The following is a 23,486-nucleotide window of genomic DNA, read 5'->3' as shown; positions in this document are numbered from 1 at the left end:
CCCGGAAGATGACTGGTTAGCCAGAGACAGGTAAGATTCCTCAAGGGAGGAACAACCTAAGACAGGCACAGTCGCAGGGGGGCCATCAGGTGAGAAATTGGGGATCAACAGTGGTGAGGCTTAGAACCTCATCCCCCCTGTTTTGAGAGAAATTTCTGCATCCGTGGATGTTTTATTGCCCTTGTCTAGCTTGGATTAACACATAGTCTACAGGCACACACCTGATCATCTACATTTGCTCTCTTACAACACTAAACTATGTTTTCTACCTTTATCTTGCATCTACCTATCACTTCAGCATTTTATTAAAAATAAAAATAGAGGAGGGCAGAGCCAGGATGGTGGCGTGAGTAGAGCAGTGGAAATCTCCTCCCAAAAACACATAGAGCTATGAAAATATAACAAAAGAAAAATATTCCTAAAATAGAGACCACAGGACACAGGACAACATCCAGACCTCATCCACACCTGCAAGAACCCAGCACCTTGCGAAGAGGGTAAGATACAATCCCCGGCCCAGTGGGACCCGAGCACCCCTCCCCCCGGCTCCCGGCAGGTGGAAAGAAACCGGAGCGGTATTTTTTTGGTGAGTGCTTTTTGGAAGCCTTAAAGGGACGGGCCCCCGTTGCTAGGGAGGCAGGGTGGCGGGACCGGTGAGCAGGTGCCTGGGACCGGCGTCTGAGGACAAAGAATATTCCACGTTTCTCCCTGTGGGACCGGCGGGCGGGTGCCTGAGACCGGCGCCTGAGGACGGAGGAAATCACACGTTTTCCCCCCCTTTTTTTTTTCTCTTTTTGGCGAGCGCTTTTTGGAAGCCTTAAAGGGACAGGGACCCCAGTGCTAGGGAGACAGGGTGGCGGGACTGGTGAGCGGGTGTCTGGGACCGGCGCCTGAGGACAAAGAATATCCCACGTTTTTCCCTGTGGGACCGGTGGGCGGGTGCCTGAGACCGGCACTTGAGGACAGAGGAAATTGCGCGTTTTTCCCCCTTTTTTTTTCTCTTTTTTGCGAGTGCTTTTTGGAAGCCTAAAAGGGACAGGGACCCCGGTGCTAGGGAGGCAGGGCGGCGGGACTGGTGAGTGGGTGCCTGGGACCGGTGCCTGAGGACAAAGAATATCACGCGTTTTTCCCTGTGGGACCGGTGGGCGGGTGCCTGAGACTGGCACCTGAGGATGGAGGAAATTGCGCTTTTTCCCCCTTTTTTTCTCTCTTTTTGGCGAGTGCTTTTTGGAAGCCTTAAAGGGACAGGGACCCCGGTGCTAGGGAGACAGGGCGGTGGGACTGGTGAGTGGATGCCTGGGACCAGCGCCTGAGGACAAAGAATATCGAGCATTCCTTCCCTGCGGGACCAGTGGGTGGGTGCTTTTTGGAAGCCTTGAAAGGACAGGGACCCTGGTGCTAGGGAGACAGGGCAGCAGGACCAGTGAGCGGGTGCCTGGGACCGGCACCTGAGGACAAAAAAAAAAAAAAAAAACATCGTGTGTTTTTTCCTTTTTTTTTTCTTTCTGTTCCCTCTCTCATTGTTGCTGTTGTTGTTTTGGTTTGGAGAGTGCTTTTTGGAAGTCTTAAAGGGGCAGGACAGGTCACTTAGACCAGAGGCAGGGAATCTGGGGATCTCTGGGCACTCTAACCCCCTGGGAAGCAGGGAGCACAGAGGCCCCTTACGGAGATAAATAGCCCCCCGGCCGCTCCCCATCCAGTGGGGCTCCACCATTTTGGAGGAACAGCCCCAGCCAGGCCAAGCCCACAGCAACAGCGGAGATAAACCCCAAAGCAACTGGGAAGGAAGCAGAAGCCCTGTCTGCGCACAGCTGCCCAGCACAAGCCACTAGAGGTCACTATTCTCCCAGGAAAAGGCCACAAACCAACAAGAAGGGAAGCTCTGCCAGCGGTCACTTGTAGCAGCTCTGCAAACTATCTCTATCACCATGAAAAGGCAAAACTACAGGCAGACAAAGATCACAGAGACAACACCTGAGAGGGAGACAGACCTAACTAGTCCTCCCGAAAAAGAATTCAAAATAAAAATCATGAACATGCTGACAGAGATGCAGAGAAACATGCAAGAGCAATGGGATGAGATGCAGAGAAAAATGCAAGAGCAGTGGGATGAGATGCACAGAAAAATGCAAGAGCAGTGGGATGAAGTCCGGAAGGAGATCACAGAGGTCAGGAAGGAGATCACAGAAGTGAAACAATCCCTGGAAGGATTTATAAGCAGAATGGATAAGATGCAAGAGGCCATTGAAGGAATAGAAGCCAGAGAACAGAAACGTATAGAAGCTGACATAGAGAGAGATAAAAGGATCTCCAGGAATGAAACAACACTAAGAGAAATATGTGACCAATACGAAAGGAAAAACATTCATATTATAGGGATACCAGAAGAAGAAAGAGGAAAAGGGATAGAAAGTCTCTTTGAAGAAATAATTGCTGAAAACTTCCCCAAACTGGGGGAGGAAATAATCGAACAGACCATGGAATTACACAGAACTCCCAACAGAAAGGATCCAAGGAGGACAACACCAAGACACATAGTAATTAAAATGGCAAGGATCAAGGACAAGGAAAGAGTTTTGAAGGCAGCTAGAGAGAAAAAGGTCACCTATAAAGGAAAACCCAAGAGGCTAACATCAGACTTCTCGAAAGAAACCCTACAGGCCAGAAGAGAATGGCATGATATACTTAATGCAATGAAACAGAAGGGCCTTGAACCAAGGATACTGTATCCAGCACGACTATCATTTAAATATGATGGCGGGATTAAACAATTCCCAGACAAGCAAACGCTGAGGGAATTTGCTTCCCACAATCCACCTCTACAGGGCATCCTACAGTGACTGCTCTAGATGGGAGCACCCCTAAAAAGAGCACAGAATAAAACACACAACATATGAAGAATGGAGGAGGAGGAATAAGAAGGGAGAGAAGAAAAGAATCTCCAGACAGTGTATATAACAGCTCAATAAGCGAGCTAAGTTAGGCAGTAAGATACTAAAGAAGCTAACCTTGAACCTTTGGTAACCACGAATCTAAAGCCTGCAATGGCAATAAGTACATATCTCTCAATAGTTACCCTAAATGTAAATGGACTTAATGCACCAATCAAAAGACATAGAGTAATAGAATGGATAAAAAAACAAGACCCATCTATATGCTGCTTACAAGAAACTCACCTTAAACCCAAAGATAAGCACAGACTAAAAGTCAAGGGATGGAAAAACATAATTCAGGCAAACAACAGTGAGAAGAAAGCAGGTCTTGCAGTACTAATATCAGACAAAATAGACTTCAAAACAAAGAAAGTAACAAGAGATAAAGAAGGATACTACATAATGATAAAGAGCTCAGTCCAACAAGAGGATATAACCATTCTAAATATATATGCACCCAATACAGGAGCACCAGCATATGTGAAGCAAATACTAACAGAACTAAAGAGGGAAATAGACTGCAATGCATTCATTGTAGGAGACTTCAACACACCACTCACCCCAAAGGATAGATCCACCGGGCAGAAAATAAGTAAAGACACACAGGCACTGAACAACACACTAGAACAGATGGACCTAATAGACATCTATAGAACTCTACATCCAAAAGCAACAGGATATACATTCTTCTCAAGTGCACATGGAACATTCTCCAGAATAGACCACATACTAGCTCACAAAAAGAGCCTCAGTAAATTCCAAAATATTGAAATTCTACCAACCAATTTTTCAGACCACAAAGGTATGAAAGTAGAAATAAATTCTACAAAGAAAACAAAAAGGCCCACAAACACATGGAGGCTTAACAACATGCTACTAAATAATCAATGGATCAATGAACAAATCAAAATAGAGATCAAGGAATATATAGAAACAAATGACAACAACAACACTAAGCCCCAACTTCTGTGGGATGCAGCGAAAGCAGTCTTAAGAGGAAAGTATATAGCAATCCAGGCACACTTGAAGAAGGAAGAACAATCCCAAATGAATAGTCTAACATCACAATTATCAAAACTGGAAAAAGAAGAACAAATGAGGCCTAAAGTCAGCAGAAGGAGGGACATAATAAAGATCAGAGAAGAAATAAACAAAAATGAGAAGAATAAAACAATAGCAAAAATCAACGAAACCAAGAGCTGGTTCTTTGAGAAAATAAACAAAATAGATAAGCCTCTAGCCCAACTTATTAAGAGAAAAAGAGAGTCAACACAAATCAACATAATCAGAAATGAGAATGGAAAAATCACGACAGACTCCACAGAAATACAAAGAATTATTAAAAACTACTATGAAAACCTATATGCCAACAAGCTGGAAAACCTAGAAGAAATGGACAACTTCCTAGAAAAATACAACCTCCCAAGACTGACCAAGGAAGAAACACAAAAGTTAAACAAAGCAATTACAAGCAAAGAAATTGAAACAGTAATTAAAAAACTACCCAAGAACAAAACCCCGGTGCCGGACGGATTTACCTCGGAATTTTATCAGACACACAGAGAAGACATAATACCCATTCTCCTTAAAGTGTTCCACAAAATAGAAGAAGAGGGAAAACTCCCAAATTCATTCTATGAGGCCAACATCACCCTAATACCAAAACCAGGCAAAGACCCCACCAAAAAAGAAAACTACAGACCAATATCAGTGATGAATGTAGATGCAAAAATACTCAATAAAATATTAGCAAACACAATTCAACAGTATATCAAAAGGATCATACACCATGACCAAGTGGGGTTCATCCCAGGGATGCAAGGATGGTACAACATTCGAAAATCCATCAACATCATCCACCACATCAACAAAAAGAAAGACAAAACCACATGATCATCTCCATAGATGCTGAAAAAGCATTTGACAAAATTCAACATCCATTCATGATAAAAACTCTCAGCAAAATGGGAATAGAGGGCAAGTACCTCAACATAAGAAAGGCCATATATGATAAACCCACAGCCAGCATTATACTGAACAGCAAGAAGCTGAAAGCATTTCCTCTGAGATCGGGAACCAGACAGGGATGCCCACTCTCCCCACTGTTATTTAACATAGTACTGGAGGTCCTAGCCACGGCAATCAGACAAAACAAAGAAATACAAGGAATCCAGATTAGTAAAGAAGTTAAACTGTCACTATTTGCAGAACATATGATACTGTACATAAAAAACCCTAAAGACTCCACCACAAAACTACTAGAACTGATACTGGAATACAGCAAAGTTGCAGGATACAAAATTAACACACAGAAATCTATAGCTTTCCTATACACTAACAACGAATCAATAGAAACAGAAATCAGGAAAACAATTCCATTCACCATTGCATCAAAAAGAATAAAATACCTAGGAATAAACCTAACCAAAGAAGTGAAAGACTTATACTCTGAAAACTACAAGTCACTCTTAAGAGAAATTAAAGGGGACACTAATAAATGGAAACTCATCCCATGCTCATGGCTAGGAAGAATTAATATCATCAAAATGGCCATCCTGCCCAAAGCAATATACAAATTTGATGCAATCCCTCTCAAATTACCAGCAACATTCTTCAATGAATTGGAACAAATAATTCAAAAATTCATATGGAAACACCAAAGACCCCGAATAGCCAAAGCAATCCTGAAAAAGAAGAATAAAGTAGGGGGGAATCTCACTCCCCAACTTCAAGCTCTACTACAAAGCCATAGTAATCAAGACAATTTGGTACTGGCACAAGAACAGAGCCACAGACCAGTGGAACAGATTAGAGACCCCAGAAATTAACCCAAACATATATGGTCAATTAATATTTGATAAAGGAGCCATGGACCTACAATGGCAAAATGACAGTCTCTTCAACAGATGGTGCTGGCAAAACTGGACAGCTACATGTAGGAGAATGAAACTGGACCATTGTCTAACCCCATATACAAAGGTAAACTCAAAATGGATCAAAGACCTGAATGTAAGTCATGAAACCATTAAACTCTTGGAAAAAAACATAGGCAAAAACCTCTTAGACATAAACATGAGTGACCTCTTCTTGAACATATCTCCCCGGGCAAGGAAAACAACAGCAAAAATGAGCAAGTGGGACTACATTAAGCTGAAAAGCTTCTGTACAGCGAAAGACACCATCAATAGAACAAAAAGGAACCCTACAGTATGGGAGAATATATTTGAAAATGACAGATCCGATAAAGGCTTGACGTCCAGAATATATAAAGAGCTCACATGCCTCAACAAACAAAAAACAAATAACCCAATTAAAAAATGGGCAGAGGAACTGAACAGACAGTTCTCCAAAAAAGAAATACAGATGGCCAAGAGACACATGAAAAGATGCTCCACATTGCTAATTATCATAGAAATGCAAATTAAAACTACAATGAGGTATCACCTCACACCAGTAAGGATAGCTGCCATCCAAAAGACAAACAACAACAAATGTTGGCGAGGCTGTGGAGAAAGGGGAACCCTCCTACACTGCTGGTGAGAATGTAAATTAGTTCAACCATTGTGGAAAGCAGTATGGAGGTGCATCAAAATGCTCAAAACAGACCTACCATTTGATCCAGGAATTCCACTCCTAGGAATTTACCCTAAGAACGCAGCAATCAAGTTTGAGAAAGACAGATGCACTCCTATGTTTATCGCAGCACTATTTACAATAGCCAAGAATTGGAAGCAACCTAAATGTCCATCGGTAGATGAATGGATAAAGAAGATGTGGTACATATACACAATGGAATACTACTCAGCCATAAGAAGTGGAAAAATCCAACCATTTGCAGCAACATGGATGGAGCTGGAGAGTATTATACTCAGTGAAATAAGCCAAGCGGAGAAAGAGAAATACCAAATGATTTCACTCATCTGAGAAGTATAGGAACAAAGGAAAAACTGAAGGAACAAAACAGCAGTGGAATTACAGAACCCAAAAATGGACTAACAGGTACCAAAGGGAAAGTAACTGGGGAGGATGGGTGGGCAGGGAGGGATAAGCGGGGGAGAAGAAGAACGGGGGTATTAAGATTAGCATGCATGTGGGGGAGGGAGAAAGGGGAGGGTGGGCTGCACAACACAGAGAGGACAAGTAGTGACTCTACAACATTTTGCTAAGCTGATGGACAGTAACCGTAATGTGGTTGTTAGGGGGGACCTGATATAGGGGAGAGCATAGTAAACATAGTATTCTTCATGTAAGTGTAGGTTAAAAATTAAAAAAAAAAAAAAAAAAAAAGAAAGAAAGAAAGAAAAGGGGGATTACTCCTTAACAGGATAAAACTATTGGTAAATCAAAGATCAACGCATGCTTTAAATATCCTTAATGTTGATCACTTAAAGGGTGTCAGATGATCAGCTATGGAGGTACTCTTTTCTGATAATATTCCTTTTTCTTAATTAAAAAAAAAAAAGCAGTTACTGTGTGCTGACCTCCAATGAGTTCTGTACAGTGGTATAGAGGGCATGTCAAAGTGTGGGCAAAGGGTCTGTTTGTTTCTATGCAGAAGATCAAGGCCTAGCTTGGATACCCAGAAAATGAACTAAGATATGATATGAGGAGGAGCTTCCGGCATCAGCACTCTCTGGAGTACTTGTGCCGGGGGATGATCATCAAAAAGCCTCCACAGGGATCCGGACGATGCTGCAGTTGTGGCTGCATCCAGCCCACCGTCTCCTGGACTTGCCATAGGAATGAGGAGGGAGATGTCTAGGCTGGCATGTGCATACAGTGAGACAACGAATTTGACCGGATCTGTACTTTTGGAACTCAACCAGGAGTTGGGAGGGGTGCAAGTTGTAGCACTCCAAAATCTCATGACTATAGACTATCTATGGTTAAAAGAACATATGGGATGTGAACAGATCCCAGAAATGGGCTGCTTTAATTTGTCTGATGTTTCAAGTACAGTTGGACAATATCCATCATATCATAGATAAATTTTCACAAATGCCTAGGGTGCCTAAATGGTTTTCTTGGCTTCACTGGAGATGGACGGTAATTATAGATTTGCTTTGTTTATGTCACCGTATTCCTATTATGTTAATATGTGTGTGCAAATTAGTTAGTAGTTTAAAACCTATACATACTTAAGGTACTATACAAGAAGACATGCCAAAGAAATAATCAATCCTCCCATGTTTCCTTCATATGCTACATCTATAGCTTTTCTTCTTCCTTCCTAATTACAACCCTTAAATAGAATTCGTGCCTCATATCGAATTTACCGAGTATCATAATTCCTCCAGGTGGTAAAGATACCTCGAGACAAGTGCTGGGCATAGAAGCCACAGGGCATAAATCTGCAAAGAAGTAAAAAGCTAACCTTTGCAAACAATATGGCTTCTCTCTCACCTACCAACTTTACATTTCCCTGTATGGCCCCGGAAGATGACTGGTTAGCCAGAGACGGGTAAGATTCCTCAAGGGAGGAACAACCTAAGACAGGCACAGTCGCAGGGGGGCCATCAGGTGAGAATTTGGGGATCAACAGAGGTGAGGCTCAGAACCTCACCCCGTCTGCTTTGAGAGAAATCTTCTGCATCCGTGGATGTTTTGCTGCCCTTGTCTAGCTTGGATTAATACTTAGTCCATAGGCACACACCTGATCATCTGATCATCTACATTTGCCCTCTTACAGCACTAAACTATGTTTTCTACCTTTATCTTGCATCTACCTACCACTTCAGCATTTTATTAAAAATAAAAATAATAATAACAATAAAGGGAGTAATGTGGGATCAACATATAAATCAAGTACAAAAATCAAATGAATATTCATATTTGACCTGATTGTTTATAGGTCATAATGTGTGATCAAAACCGAAAGTTTCTGTGATGAATGCCCTTGTACTGTTCACCATGTATGAATTTATTCACTACATAAGAATTCGTTCACCATGTAAGAAGTTGTTCGTTATGCTTCAGAAGATTGGAGACTGATGAGAATTAGGCTTGAGATGGATTAATGATTGTACATTGAACATTGACCCCCCTATACTGAATTTTATTGTTGTTAACAACCATTTGATCAATAAATATGAGAGATGCCCTCTCAAAAAAGAATGTAAAAAGTGATACTTTTATAAAATTATATACATTACATATAAATATTTTATATAAATATTTATTTCCTAATTTCCATTTCTGCCTTCACTGTTTCATAATCCTGTTATATCCTACAACCACAGACCTGCAGTCCCCTTGAGATTCAAGACTGGATGGCTGAAAAGTGATTCTAAGAGGGAAGTACTTAGCAATACAGGCCTACGTCAAGAAAAAAGACCAATAAACAATCCAACCTCACTACTTATGGAACTAGAAAAAGAACAAACAAAGCACAAAGTTAGAAGGAGGGACATAATAAGATCAGAGAAGAAACAAGTAAAATAGAGAATAAGAAAACAATAGAAAAAAAGTAATGAAACCAAGAACTGGTTCTTCAAGAAGATAAACAAAATAGATAAACCCGTAGGTAGACTTATCAAGAAAAAAAGAGAGGACACAAATAAACAAGATCAGAAACAGAAAAGGAGAAGTTACAACTGACACCACAGAAACTCAAAGAATTACAAGAGAATTCTATAACAAATTATATGCCAACAAATTGGACAGCATAGAAGAAATGGAAAAATTCCTAGAAATGTACAATCTTCCAAGACTGACCCAGGAAGAACCAGAAAATATGACCAGACAAAGTACCAATAAAAAAATTGAATTGGTAATCAAAAAACTCCCAACAAATAAAAGTTCAGGACCAGATGGCTTTACTGGTGAATTCTACCAAACATTTAAAGATAAGCTAGTATCCATCCTTCCTAAGTGTTCTGAAAAAATAGAAGAGGGAATATTTCCAAACTTATATGAGGCCAGCATCATTTTAACATCCAAACCAAGAAGATGTTACAAAAAAAGAAAACAAAGACACTATACAAAAAGAAAAAAAACCTACCAATGTCCTTGATGAACATAGATGAAAAAATCATCAGCAAAATCTTAGCAAACCAAATTCAATAATACATCAAAAATTTCGTCCATCACAACCCAGTGGGATTTATTACAGGGATGCAATGATGGTACGATAGTCATCAATCAATCAATATCATACACCACATTAAGAAAAGAAAGGCTAAAAACCATATGATCATCTCAAAAGATGATAAAAAAGCATTTAACAAAATTTGAGATCCATTCATGATAAAAACTCTCAAAAAATGGCAATAGAGGGAACATACTGCAACATCATAAAGGCCATCTATGACAAACCCACAGCCAACATGATACTTATTAGTAAAAAGCTGAAAACTTTTCTTCTAAGATCAGGAATAACACAAGGATGCTCACTCTAACCACTTACATACAACATAATACTGGAAGTCCTGGCCAAAAACAATCAGATAAGAAAAATAATTAAAAGGCATCTAAACTGGTAAGGAGGAAATAAAACTGTCACTATTTGCAGAAGATATGATATTATACATAGAAAACCCTAAAGACTCCACCAAAACACTATTAGAATGAACAACTGGGTTCAGCAAAGTCTCAGAACACAAAATCAATATACAGAAATCTGTTGTATTCCTGTACACTAACAATGAACTAGCAGAAAGCGAAATCAACAAAACAATTCCATTTACAAATGCATCAAAAAGAATAACATACCTAGGAATAAACCTAACCAGGGAGATGAAGGACCTGTACTCTGAAAACTATAAGGCAAATGAGAGAAATTGAAGAAGATACAAATAAATGGAAATCTATCCCATGCCCATGGATAGGAAGAATTAAACTAGCAAAATGGCCATCCTGCCCAAAGCAATTTAGAGATTCAATGCAACCCTTATCAAAATACCAATGACATATTTCAATGAACTACAACAAAAAATTCTAAAATGTATATGGAACCACAAAAAACTCTGAACAGTTAAGGCAATTTTCAGAAGTAAGAACAAAGTTGGTGATATCGTGCTCCCTAACTTCAAGCTATACTATAAAGCTATAGTAATCAAAACAGTATGGTACTGGCACAAGAACAGATCCATAGGTCAATGGAACAGAACAGAGGGCCCAGAAATAAACTTACAACTATATGATCAATTAATATATGACAAAGGAGGCAAGAATAAACAATGGGGGAAAATACAGTTTCTGCAATAAATGATGTATTGGAAAAACTGGGCAGGCACATGCAAGAGAATGAGGCTGGATTACTAACACTATACACAAAAGTAATCTCAAAATGGATTAAAGACCTTAATATAAGACATGAAACCATAAAACTCTTAGAAGAAAACATAGACAAAGATCTCTTGAACATAAGCATGAATGATTTGTTTCTGGATATGGCCACCAGGCAAGGTAAATAAAATAAAAATAAACAAGTGGGACTAAAATAAAAATAAACAAGTGGGACTACATCAAACTAAAAAGCTTCTGTACAGCAAAGGCACCATCAGCAGAACAAAAAGGCATCCTACAACATGGGAGAATATATTTGTAAATGATATCTCTGATAAGGGATTAACAGTCAAAATATATAAAGAACTCATATGACTCAAAACAAAAAAACAAATTACATAATTAAAAAATGGGCAGAGGATATGAATAAACATTTACCAGTGAAGAAATACAGATGGGCAACAGGCACATGAAAAGATGCTCAATGTCACTGATTATCAGGAAAATGCTAATCAAAACCATAATGAGACATCACCTTACACCAGTGAGGATGGGTAATAGCAAGACAAGAAATAACAAGTGTTGGCGAGGATGTAGAGAAAAGGGAGCCCTCAGACACTTTTGGGAATGTAAAATGATGCAGCTACTATGGAAAGCAGTATGAAGATGCCTCAAAAAACTAAAAATGGAAATACCATATGACCCAGTAATTCCACTTCTAGGAATTACCCAAAGAAAACATAATCTCCAATTCAAAAAGACATATGCACCCCTATGTTTATTGTTACATTATTTACAATAGCCCAGATATGGAAGCAACCAAAGTGTCTATTAATATATAAATTGATAAGAAGAGGTGGTACATATATAAATGGAATATTATTCATTCATAAAAAAGAAAGAAATCCTACCATTTGTGACAACATGGACGGACTAGAGGGGATTATGCTATGTGAAATAAGCCAGGCAGAAAAAGACAAAAACCATATGATTTCACTTACATGTAGAATCTAAAAACAAAACAAAATGAACAAAACAGCAATAGATTCATAGATGCTGAGAAGTGATTGATGATTACCATGGGGAAGGGGCTGTAGTGGGTGGGTGAAATAGGTGAAGGGGGTAAAATGTCAATCACAATATGTTAGTCATGAGGATGAAAATACAGCACAGATTATATAGTCAATAGGTGTATAACATTTTTCTATGTTGACAGTAACTACACTAGTTGGGGCGAGCATTTATAATATAGGTAACTGTTGAATCACTATATTATACACTTGAAACCAATACAATATTGTGCATCAATTATACTTCAATGAAAAAATATTTTAATTAAAAAAAAAAGACTGGACTGCAGAGATCTTCCAGCCAAGAGACAACATTCAGCATAATCTAGAATCTCTAGTATAATGAAGCAGCTTTTCTAATGTGCCAAAGACACAATTCCTTTCTAGGTTTCTAATTCTTTCAGTTCCAGAAATGTGCTGGCATCCATTGGTTAAATCTCACCCCATTAGAGACGAGCATGACTAGGGATGATTGTCAGAACACTTCAGGCCCCAATTCCACAAGCACGTGCCCCTCACTGTCCAAGAGCCCATGCGCCCCATCAGTCTTCTGTGGAGCTTCACATCTGTGGCACACACAATTTCTGGCGACTCTTCTGGTAAAAGTGGGACCCTGTCACAAGATCAGGTCACTTTGCCTGCTTGATAGCATTATACTGAAAGGGGCCTTTCTTTTAGGAGTAAGAAAATATAAGTGTTTAGCAACACCTTTTTGTTCAAGAGGACTCCATTTTGCCCATTCTTTTTCTTATCTTCAGTCTTCCAAGGATGGATTTGCCAGACAGGTTCTTGAGGCTTTGAATTTGGAGAAAGACTGAAAACAAGAAACACTCAGGTTAGTGGTGGTAGAGAGAAAGGCCTCAGAGAGAATCCCTGATTTTTATCTGGGCATGTGGTCTTCTAGAATCTCGGGTTTCCTTCACAGGTGTGGCTGTACGGTGTGGCCAAACGCCTAAGTTTTGGCCAGTGGGATATAGGTCAAAATGATGCGTGCAACTTCTGGGTTATGCCTTTGAGATGTGTGTATCCTCCTTTCTCTCTCTCTGTAAGCGGGAATGCAGGCATGTCAATGAGTCGTTGTGGTCACAAAGATGAGGATGACAATCAGAAGACAATAGAGCCACAAGGGGGAAAAAGCCCAGACCTGCAACTGCTTTGCGGAGGAAGCCGCCGTACTGCCACGTGAGAGAGAAATCATCTTCTAACTTGTTAAAGCCATTGGAAAGCTTTCCTTACCTGAGTGAGTGAGTTTCCTCCCAGTGTTAGTATCTGTGTCAGCTCCTGGAGTACCTTTCCAGCTCCGGGCCCTCCCAGCACCCACTACGTCACTGTGATTAACTAGGCCAGCTTTAAGATACTGTACGGTACAATTTGTTCTGTACCTGCTCTCTTTATTCTCTCCCTCCTGTGGTTCTCAGATATATTATCTGCCAAAAGCATTCCACTATGTTTTTTCCCTTATTCTCTTCTCTGCTCTAAGCTTTCAGTCAATCAGTCTCAGTCCTCTCTCTAAGGATCTATTATTAACTTCACCACCTTTGTGCTGTTAGCGTTCATTAAAGCTGCAATTCTGTCGTTCTGCTGCTCACTCCTGACTGACTGACTTGTTGCATAGTCGAATGGTTCAATTTATTGCCTTCAGAAAACTTAACCTCCACTTACATTAGAAAAGGACAGTCTCTCTCACATAAAACCACTGGGAAGATTACTTTCCCAAGAAAAACAAATTCTCACTGACCTATCTTGTTACGGAGCTGCTCTTGATGGAGATCCAAGAACACATCTCAACTAGATCCAAAGACTGAAATCACTCTCATCACAACCCGCAGGAAAACTTGCAGCTGTGTGTGGGTGGGAGTGGGCCGGGGCTGGGGTGGGTGGAGGATCATTCACTCAAGCCAGGAAAATTGTTTCTTGAAACAGAAAAATTGGTAGTCCAGGCAAGCCTCTGGCACCAGAAAGATGCTTCAGGAATTGCAGCTGTCTCATAACATAGGGCAGGGCATCAGGAGAGCCAGGAGCAAGCTATATTTGGAGAAACAGGCTAGTAGTCAGATTTAGGCAAGTCTGTCAGTACATAACAGAACGGCAGGCATCAGGCAGAAGTCTAAGGACAGGACTTTGGGCCTAGAGTAGAGATTCTCAACTGGGGGTAATTTTTGTCTCTCCAGGGAACATGCCAATGGGCAATGCCTGAAAACATTTTTACTTGTGTTAACTGAGGAATGCTAATGGCATCTACTGAGTAGAGGCCAGGGATGCTGCTAAACACACTGTAATACATGCAGCAGCCCCTATGCACAGACACGCACAATAAAACAGTTGTCCAGCACAACATGTCAGTGGCGCCAATGTTGAGCAACTTTTCCCTAGAGGGATTAATATTGACAGGGCAGGACCCCTATCTCAGGGATCAGGGATCCTGAGCAGTTGGCCAAGGCACCAGATCAAGAACAGGCACTGGCCCTCATTACCAAAGCTGGGTTGCAGGTCAGAGAAGCAGGACTGAATCCCACTGATTAGAATTGAGGCACAGTGTCATAGCCAGACTGGGAGCAAAGCAAACCAATCCCAGTCCCCAGGGCACCCCACTAGAACAATTTAAAGCAGTCGGGAGAACCAGGAGGATTGTTCTACAGCAGGATGCTTCGCTGATTCCACAAAGCTTTTGGAGGCAAGCAAAGGTCCATGCACGCAGACAAGGGGATCTTGATCTTCCTCAAATTATATGCAAAATTATGTGTTTTTGCATTTTCCTGGGGTGAGGATCCAAAGCTAATATCTAAGAGTGGGTATAAGAGCCCAAAAGCTAGAAAAAAAAACACTGCTGATGGCCTATGGCATCAGGTTGAGCCTGTAGGAGGGGAACACAAGGACTTAAGTAAGGGATGAGGAAGGATGTAAAAATAAGGGTACCAGCTATCAGTGATTAAACACTCAACTATGGACAGGTACTGTTCCATTGCCTAACTTGGTTTAACACTTTTAATCTTCACAACATCTTATGAAGCAGATACTTCTCCACCATTTTATAGAAGAGGAAACCCAGGTCAGACTGTCTCTAAGGCAATGCTTTCTGACTTCCCACACATCACAGCACATATACACAAGCTATTATAGACAAAAGCTACTGCAATTCATAAGAGAGTTTAGTAAGTTTGCCTTAAGTAAGATCAACAAACTACAATTGCAAATCTATATTTTAGCAACAAATATTTAGAAAACACAATTAAAAGAAAGATGCCAATTACAATGACAATAAATTATAAGGGATCTTAGAATAAATCCAATGAAACGTGAAATATCTTTATGGATAAATTTTCAAAGAACTTCAGTGACATATATCAAAGGTTCAGTGGGGTAAAAGTATGAAGATGCTTATGACCAAAGAAGACTAAGCCAGGGGCTCCTGCAGCCCCATATTCACCTCACACCTCTCTGCCTTAGCCTCCTCAGGGCTGAGGGTTAAAAACCTCTGAAGCCCATCAAGAACACATTAGTTTGCGAACATGGCACACAAGATAGAAACCTCTGCTATTATCATTAAAGAAACTTAGCTTGCAGTTATAAGTCTTCCAACAAAGAAAATATTAGGTCTACCTCTTTCTAAAAGCAAGCAAGCCAAATATTCAAGAGAGAATTCCAATCATGTGAAATCTTGCAGAATAGAAAAAGAAGGAAAAGTGCCCAATTTATTTGAGGCTAGTTCATCTTTGTAACTAAAACCAGGCAAGACCTGGGAAAAGAAACTCTAAGGCCATGTAAGATGAATAGGTAAGAAATATCTGCAAATCTACATGTTAGCAATAAATACATAGAAAACACAATTTAAAAAATTATACTAATTACAATGAAACAGAAAAATGTAAGTCACCTTGGAATGATCTAACAAAAGAGGTACAAGTCCTTTATGGAAGAAAATCCTAAAACTTCAGTAAAGGACATTAAAGAAGATGTAAACAATATTTCCCTAAAATGACCTGTAGTTAATGATATTATATTCATGGAACTTGATGAGCTGATCCTAAAATACAGGAGAATGAAGAACCAAGAATAGCCAAAACAATCCTGGTGAACAAGGAGAAACAATGATCCTACAACCAAATGTTAAGATTTGTTATTAAGTCATTAATACTTAGGAGCATGTTATCAGTTCAGAGATAGATCTATGGACCAAAACAAGAGTCCAGAATAAGACCCATGAATAGATGAATATACAGAAAACTTCTCTATTACATTGCACATTAGGAGGGGGCAGGGTATTCAAATGAGTATTAATTGATTACCCATAAAAGGGAAAAAGTTAAGTGAACTCCTACCTCACACTACACACAAAAATAAATTCTAGATGGATAAAGGACTTAAAGACAAAACTTTAAAACTTTAGAAGAATATGTAGAATATTATCATTCTAACTTTCAGGTAACAGGATTTCTTAATGCAAAACTGGAAGCATAAATTCAACTACATTAAAATAATAAAACAGCTCCTCCTCAAAAGATAGCAAGAGAGTGAAAACAGAAGCCTCAAGTCTCAGGGTTAGTACACAGATAAGTGAACTTCTTTGAATCAGTAAGAAACATATTTTTTTAATCTAATATAAAAATGGAGAAATATGAATAGCCCTGCATATAAAAACACATCTACACAGTAAATAAAGATGAAAATATGCTCAACCTCATTAGTTACTAGAGAAATACAGTAAGTTCCTGTTTTATACCCACCAGATTAGCAAAAGTTAAAAGTGCAACAATAGCAAGTGTTGGTGAGAATCTGTGGTAATGCTAACTATTGCAAACTATCAGATAGTAATACCCAACCACCCAGTGATTTCTTTTCGGGGCTGCATGCAGACTTCTAAGATAGCCCTCAGATACCCACCTTCTAGTTTTTATGCCCATGTGTAATTCCCTCCCCTCAAGGATGAGCTGTGCCTAGTAACACTTGCTTGTAACTAATAGAATACACCAAAAATGCCACCTCTGAGAAATAACTTCTGCTTAACTCTTTTCTCTCTGTTTCTTCTTGCTTACTTGCAGGAAGCGAGTTGTTGAAGCAAGCTGTACCTATGCAAGGACCCACATGATAAGGAACTGGGGGCTCCAGCCAAAAACCTGAGAGGAACTGAGGCCTTCAGCCGAACAAGCTCAGGGGGAACCCGCTCCTGCCAACAACCAAGTGAGGGAGCCTGGAAGCAGACTCTTCCCCAGCTGGCTGCAGCACCTGTTGGCATTTTGAATAGCAGCCTCATTAGAGCCCAGAGCCAGAGGACCCAGCAGTCATGGCTGGATTCCTGATTCATAGAAACTGTGGGATGATAACTGCATGTTGTCTTAAACTTTTAAATCTGGGGGTAATTTTTATACACAAAATAGCTAAAACACCTAAGTATAAGTACTAGGCCAGAGCCTCCCAGCAGGTGAGCTGAGACATACTGGTATGGGGAGCATGGATTACAGGTGAGCCCAGGATATTGATCCTTCAACCATTAGGACTGTCAAGAGCAGGTAGATCAAAGCAGGGCTGGGGTAAGTAGAGTTCAGTAATAAATTATCCCCTGCCAAGAGCAGCTTCATGTGTGCAGTACAATGTTATTAGGGGTTTGTGTGTATGTGTCATGGTGTGACAAAGGTAGGAAAGTACTGGATTATAAAATAATTGGTTTCCTCTAGAGTATTTTTGGTAATTTATATCTTCTAGGACAATATTCCCAATGTTTCAACAGCTGGAAATTTGCTTAAAATACACATTATCAGACTCCATCTTAGACCTACTTAGTCAGGAGCTGTAGGGGTGGGTCCCAGCATTCTGTGTTTTTAAATGTCTTCCCAGTGATTCTTTTTTTTAATGTAAATTTTAATTGAAGTAAACATACACAGGAAAAATAAATGAATCTTATACATTTCAATAGACTTTCACAAAATGTACCTAGTCATGTAAAAAGCATTTAATTAAAGAAATAGAACATTACTAGGAAAAAAAATTACTAGAACCTCAAAGTTCCTTCATCCCATTTCCAGACACTATACCTCCACCTAAATTTGAACAAATGTTGGTTTTACCTATTTCTGAACTTTATAAAAATGGAATCATACTGTATGTTCTTTTCAATCTAGATTCTTTTTCTTCCTTACTATGTCTGTGACATTTATTTATTTATTTTTAAATTTTTTATTAAGATATTTTTTGATATACGCTCTTTCACTTCCTTGGTTAGGTTTATTCCCAGGTATTTTATTCTTTTTGATGCAACTGTGAATGGAATTGTTTTCCTGATTTCTCTTTCTGCTAGTTCATCGTTAGTGTATAGGAAAGCAACAGATTTCTGAGTATTAATTTTGTATCCTGCAACTTCGCTGAATTCAGATTTTAGATCTAGTAGTTTTGTAGTGGATTCTTTAGGGTTTTTTATGTACAATATCATGTCGTCTGCAAGCAGGGACAGTTTTAACCTCTTCCTTGCCAGTCTGAATGCCTTTTATTTCTTTGTGTTGTCTGATTGCCGTGCTCCAGTACGATGTTGAATAGAAGTGGGGAGAGGGGGCATCCTTGTCTTGCTCCCAATCTTAAAGGAAAAGCTTTCAGCTTCTCACTGTTAAGTACAATGATGGCTGTGGGTTTGTCATATATGGCCTGTATTATGTTGAGGTACTTGCCCTATATACCCATTTTGTTGAGAGTTTTTATCATCAGTGGACGTTGAATTTTGTCAAATGCTTTTTCAGCATCTTTGGAGATGATCATGTGGTTTTTGTACTTCTTTTTATTGATGTGGTGGATAATGTTGATGGATTTTCGAATGTTGTACCATCCTTGCATCCGTGGAATAAATCTTACTTGATCATGATTGATGACCTTTCTGATGTATTTTTGAATTTGGTTTGCTAACATTTTGTTGAGTATTTTTGCATCTATGTTCATCAGGCATATTGGTCTGTAATTTTCTTTTTTGTTGTTGTCTTTGCCTTTTGTTGTTGTTTTGGTATTAGAGTGATGCTGGCCTCACTTCTTCTATTTTTTGGAAAACTTTAAGGAGGGTAGATATTAGGTCTTCACTAAATGTTTGATAAAATGCAGTGGTGAAGCCATCTGGTCCAGGGGTTTTGTTCTTAGGTAGTTTTTTGATTACCAATTCAATTTCGTTGCTGGTAATTGGTCTGTTTAGATTTTCTGTGTCTTTCTGGGTCAGCCTTGGAAGGTTATATTTTTCTAAAAAGCTGTCCATTTCTTCTAGGTTATTCAGTTTGTTAGCATATAATTTTTCATAGTATTCTCTAATAATTCTTTGTATTTCTTTGGTGTCCATAGAGATTTTTCCTTTCTCATTTCTGAGTCTGTTTATTTGTGTAGACTCTCTTTTTTTTCTTGACAAATCTGGCTAGGGGTTTATCTATTTTGTTTATTTTCTTGAAGAACCAGCTCTTGCTTTCATTGATTCTTTCTGTTGTTTTATTCTTCTTGATTTTATTTATTTCTGCTCTAATCTTCATTATGTCCCTCCTTCTACTGACTTTGGGCCTCATTTGTTCTTCTTTTTCTAGTTTCAGTAATTGTGAGTTTAGACTGTGCATTTGGGATTGTTCTTTCCTGAGGTAGTCCTGTATTGCAATATACTTTCCTCTTTGCATGGCCTTCATTGCATCCCACAGACTTTGAGGTGATGAATTATTGTCATTTGTCTGCATATATTGCTTGATCTCTGTTTTTATTTGGTCATCGATCCATTGATTATTTAGGAGTGTATTGTGAAGCCTCCATGTGTTTGTGTGATTTTTCATTTTCTTTGTGTAATTTATTTCTAGTTTCATACCTTTGTGGTCTGAAAAACTGGTTGGTACAATTTCAGTCTTTCTGAATTTACCAAGGCTCTTTTTGTGGCCTAGTACATGATCTATTCTGGAAAATGTTCCATGTGCACTTGAGAAGAATGTGTATTCTGATGCTTTTGGGTGTAGAGTTCTGTATATATCTGTTAGGTCTATCTGTTCTAATGTGTTGCTCAGTGCCTCTGCCTCCTTACTTATTTTCTGTCTGGTTGATCTGTCCTTTGGAGTGAGTGGAGTGTTGAAACCTCCTAGAATGAATGCACTGCATTCTCTTTCCTCTTTTAATTCTGTTAGTATTTGTTTCACATATGTAGGTGCTCCTGTGTTGGGTGCAAAGATATTCATAATGGTTATATCTTCTCGTTGGATTGACCCTTTTATCATTATGTAATGTCCTTCTTTGTCTCTTGTGACTTTCTTTATTTTGAAGTGTATTTTATCTGATACAAATACTGCAACTCCTGCTTTTTTCTCCCTTTTAGTTGCATGAAATATCTTTTTCCATCCCTTCACTTTTAGTATGTGTATGTCTTTGGGTTTAAAGTGAGTCTCTTGTAGGCAGCATGTAGATGGGTCTGGTTTTTTATCCATTCAGTGACTATGTGTCTTTTGATTGGTGCATTCAGACCATTTAAATTTAGGGTGATTATTGATAGGTATGTACTTACTGCCATTGCAGGATTTATATTCTTGGTTACCAAAGGTTCAAGGTTATGTTTCTTACTATCTAAGAGTATAACTTAACTCACTTAGTATGCTGTTACAAACACAATCTAAAGGCTCTTTTTTTCTCCTCCTTTTTCTTCCTCCTCCATTCTTTATATATTAGGTATCATATTCTGTACTCTTTATCTATCCCTTGATTGACTTTGGGCATAGTTGATTTAATTTTGCATTTGCTTAGTAATTAACTGTTCTACTTTCTTTACTGTGGTTTTCTTACCTCTGGTGACAGTTATTAAACCTTAGGAACACTTCCATGTATAGCAGTTGCTCCAGAATACACAGTAGAGATGGTTTGTGGGAGGTAAATTCTTTTAGCTTTTTCTTATCTGGAAATTGTTTAATCCCTCTTTCAAATGTAAATAATAATCTTGCCAGAGAAAGCATTCTTGGATTGAGGCCCTTCTGTTTCATTGTATTAAATACATCATGCCACTCCCTTCTGGCCTGTAAGGTTTCTGCTGAGAAGTCTGATGTTAGCCTGATGGGCTTTCCTTTGTATGTGATCTTATTTCTCTCTCTGGCTGCTTCTAATAGTCTGTACTTATCCTTGATCTTTACCATTTTAATTACTATATGTCTTGTGTTGTCTTCCTTGGCTCCCTTGTACTGGGAGATCTGTGCACCTCCATAGCCTAAGAGACTATCTCCTTCCCCAGATTGGGGAAATTTTCAGCAATTACCTATTCAAAGACACTTTCTATCTGTTTTTCTCTTTCTCCTTCTTCTGGTATCCCTATAATGTGAATATTGTTCCATTTGGATTGGTCACACAGTTCTCTCAATATTCTTTCATTCTTTGAGACCCTTTTTTCTCTCTGTGGCTCAGCTTCTTTGTATTCCTCTTCTCTAATTCCTATGTCATTTATCATCTCCTCCACCATATCTAATCTGCTTTTAAAACTTTGCATTGTATGTTTCATTTCTGATACTGTGTTCCGTAATGATTGGATCTCCTACTGGAATTCATTCTTGAGTTCTTGAACATTTTTCTCTACCTCCATGAGCATGTTAATGATTTTTATTTTGAAATCCCTTTCAGGAAGATTTATGAGGTGGATTTCATTTGAATCTTTCTCAGGTGTTATATTCATAATTTCACTTTGAACCAGGTTCCTTTCGCTTTTCATATTTGTATATGGCACCCTCTAGTGCCCATAAGCTCTACTCTCTGGAGCTGCTTAGTCCCTGAAACAATGTTGGGGGTTGCATGGGAATAGTGTTGGTCCCTGGGGGGAAGAGCTGTTTCCTGCTTCCTGGCTGCTATGCCTGTCTCCACTGCCTGAACCATTGGGCCTAGCACACAGGTATAATCCTCTATGCTTTGCATTTATAGTTGTTGTAGACAGGGCTTCCCTCTGGCTGGCCTAATGCCAGGGTAGTGTTTGCTGGTTTGTGAGTCAGGTGGGGCTGGCTGGGAGAAAGGTGCAGTAGGCTGTGTATCACAGGGGGCATCCTTGGAGCTGTGTAGCCAGCCAGGGAGCTGGAGTGCCTGAAGATTGTGAAAGTTCCCAACCTGCTGGACAGAGTGCACCTGGACAATTTTGTCTACCTGTCCTTTCTCCTGAGCAGTAAGCTCTGTGCAATCCTTGCCCCTTTAGCAGTCCTCTTGCTGTTAGGAAGTGTCTCAGACTGCTCACCTTTCTTTTGTCCCAGAGCAGCCAGATATAGATCCCTGCTTGTCACAAGCAGCTGGAATCTCAGTCTTTTCAGGTATTCTGCATGTCCTAGCTTTCCAACCCTCTAATCACAAGAGTACCATGCACCACGAAATGTATTTGTGCTCCCAGAGCATATCTTTAAAGTTAGATATTCAGCAATCCCAGGCCTCCACTCCCTCCTCACTCCATTTCTCTTCCTCCTGCCAGTGAGCTGAGATGGGGGAAGGGCTCAGGTCCCACCAGGCCACAGCTTTAGTATGTTACCCTGTTCTGTGAACTTCATTCTTTTCTCCAGGTGTATGCAGTTTGGCACAGTCCTCTTTCCTGTTTCTCCTTCAGGATTAGCTGTATTAATTATATTTTCATATTATATGCACTTTTAGGAGGAAGCCTCTGCCTCAGCTCTCATGCTGCCATCTTTAATCCTTTCTTCCCAGTGATTCTGATAAAATGCTAAAGTTTGAGAAACACTGTTTAGGAATTTGTGCATTTCACATGTTTTCAGATTTATTGGCAACAGTTTCCCTGTGGAGAATTTGGGGTTCCTATAGCCAGGATCCTCAGTGAACTTAAACCACCTGATGATGTAACTGCCAGTTGCTAGGCTACCGCTTCCACACCTTTAACCAATAAGCTATTATTGCACTATATAGAGAGCTCCGCCCAGTGTTCTGGGCAGAGGCAGAGACACTAGAGCTCAACCTGCCAACAGGGGAACAAGCCAAAGAACGTTTTGCTGTCAATTTCTTTGGTCACATTGAATCCACAGCAAACTTGCCCAGAGCTGAAACCCATTGGCAAGACATTCCCAAACAATTTTTTAGATCCTTTTAGCATCCAAATAACGTCCTCTTTTCATTACTAATATTGCTTGTATTTTCTCATTTTTGGTCAAGATCTCCAAAGGTTTGTCACTATTATTAGTCTGTTCAAAATATGTACTTTACTGTTTCTTCATTTTCTATTTCATTAAGTTTTTCTTCTATTATTTCCATCCTCTGCCTTCTTTAAATTTATTCTGATATTCTGTTCCTGTTAACCAAATAT

At 39.5% G+C, this 23,486-nt stretch overlaps 1 long non-coding RNA gene across 1 annotated transcript in view; it reads right to left on the bottom strand.

The window, feature by feature from the left end:
* Positions 1–11,994: 11,994 nt before the first annotated feature.
* Positions 11,995–23,486, bottom strand: part of LOC118973279 (uncharacterized) — a 147,876-nt gene continuing 136,384 nt past the window's right edge. The window contains exon 3 of the long non-coding RNA XR_005062544.2: positions 11,995–13,043. This is a non-coding gene — a long non-coding RNA (uncharacterized lncRNA). The remainder of the gene's footprint in view (positions 13,044–23,486) is intronic.

Source organism: Manis javanica, chromosome 12, assembly GCF_040802235.1.
Source record: "Manis javanica isolate MJ-LG chromosome 12, MJ_LKY, whole genome shotgun sequence".
NCBI lineage: Eukaryota > Metazoa > Chordata > Mammalia > Pholidota > Manidae > Manis > Manis javanica.
Note: the sequence above shows the minus strand (reverse complement) of the source record. Positions and strands in the feature narration are given on the sequence as shown.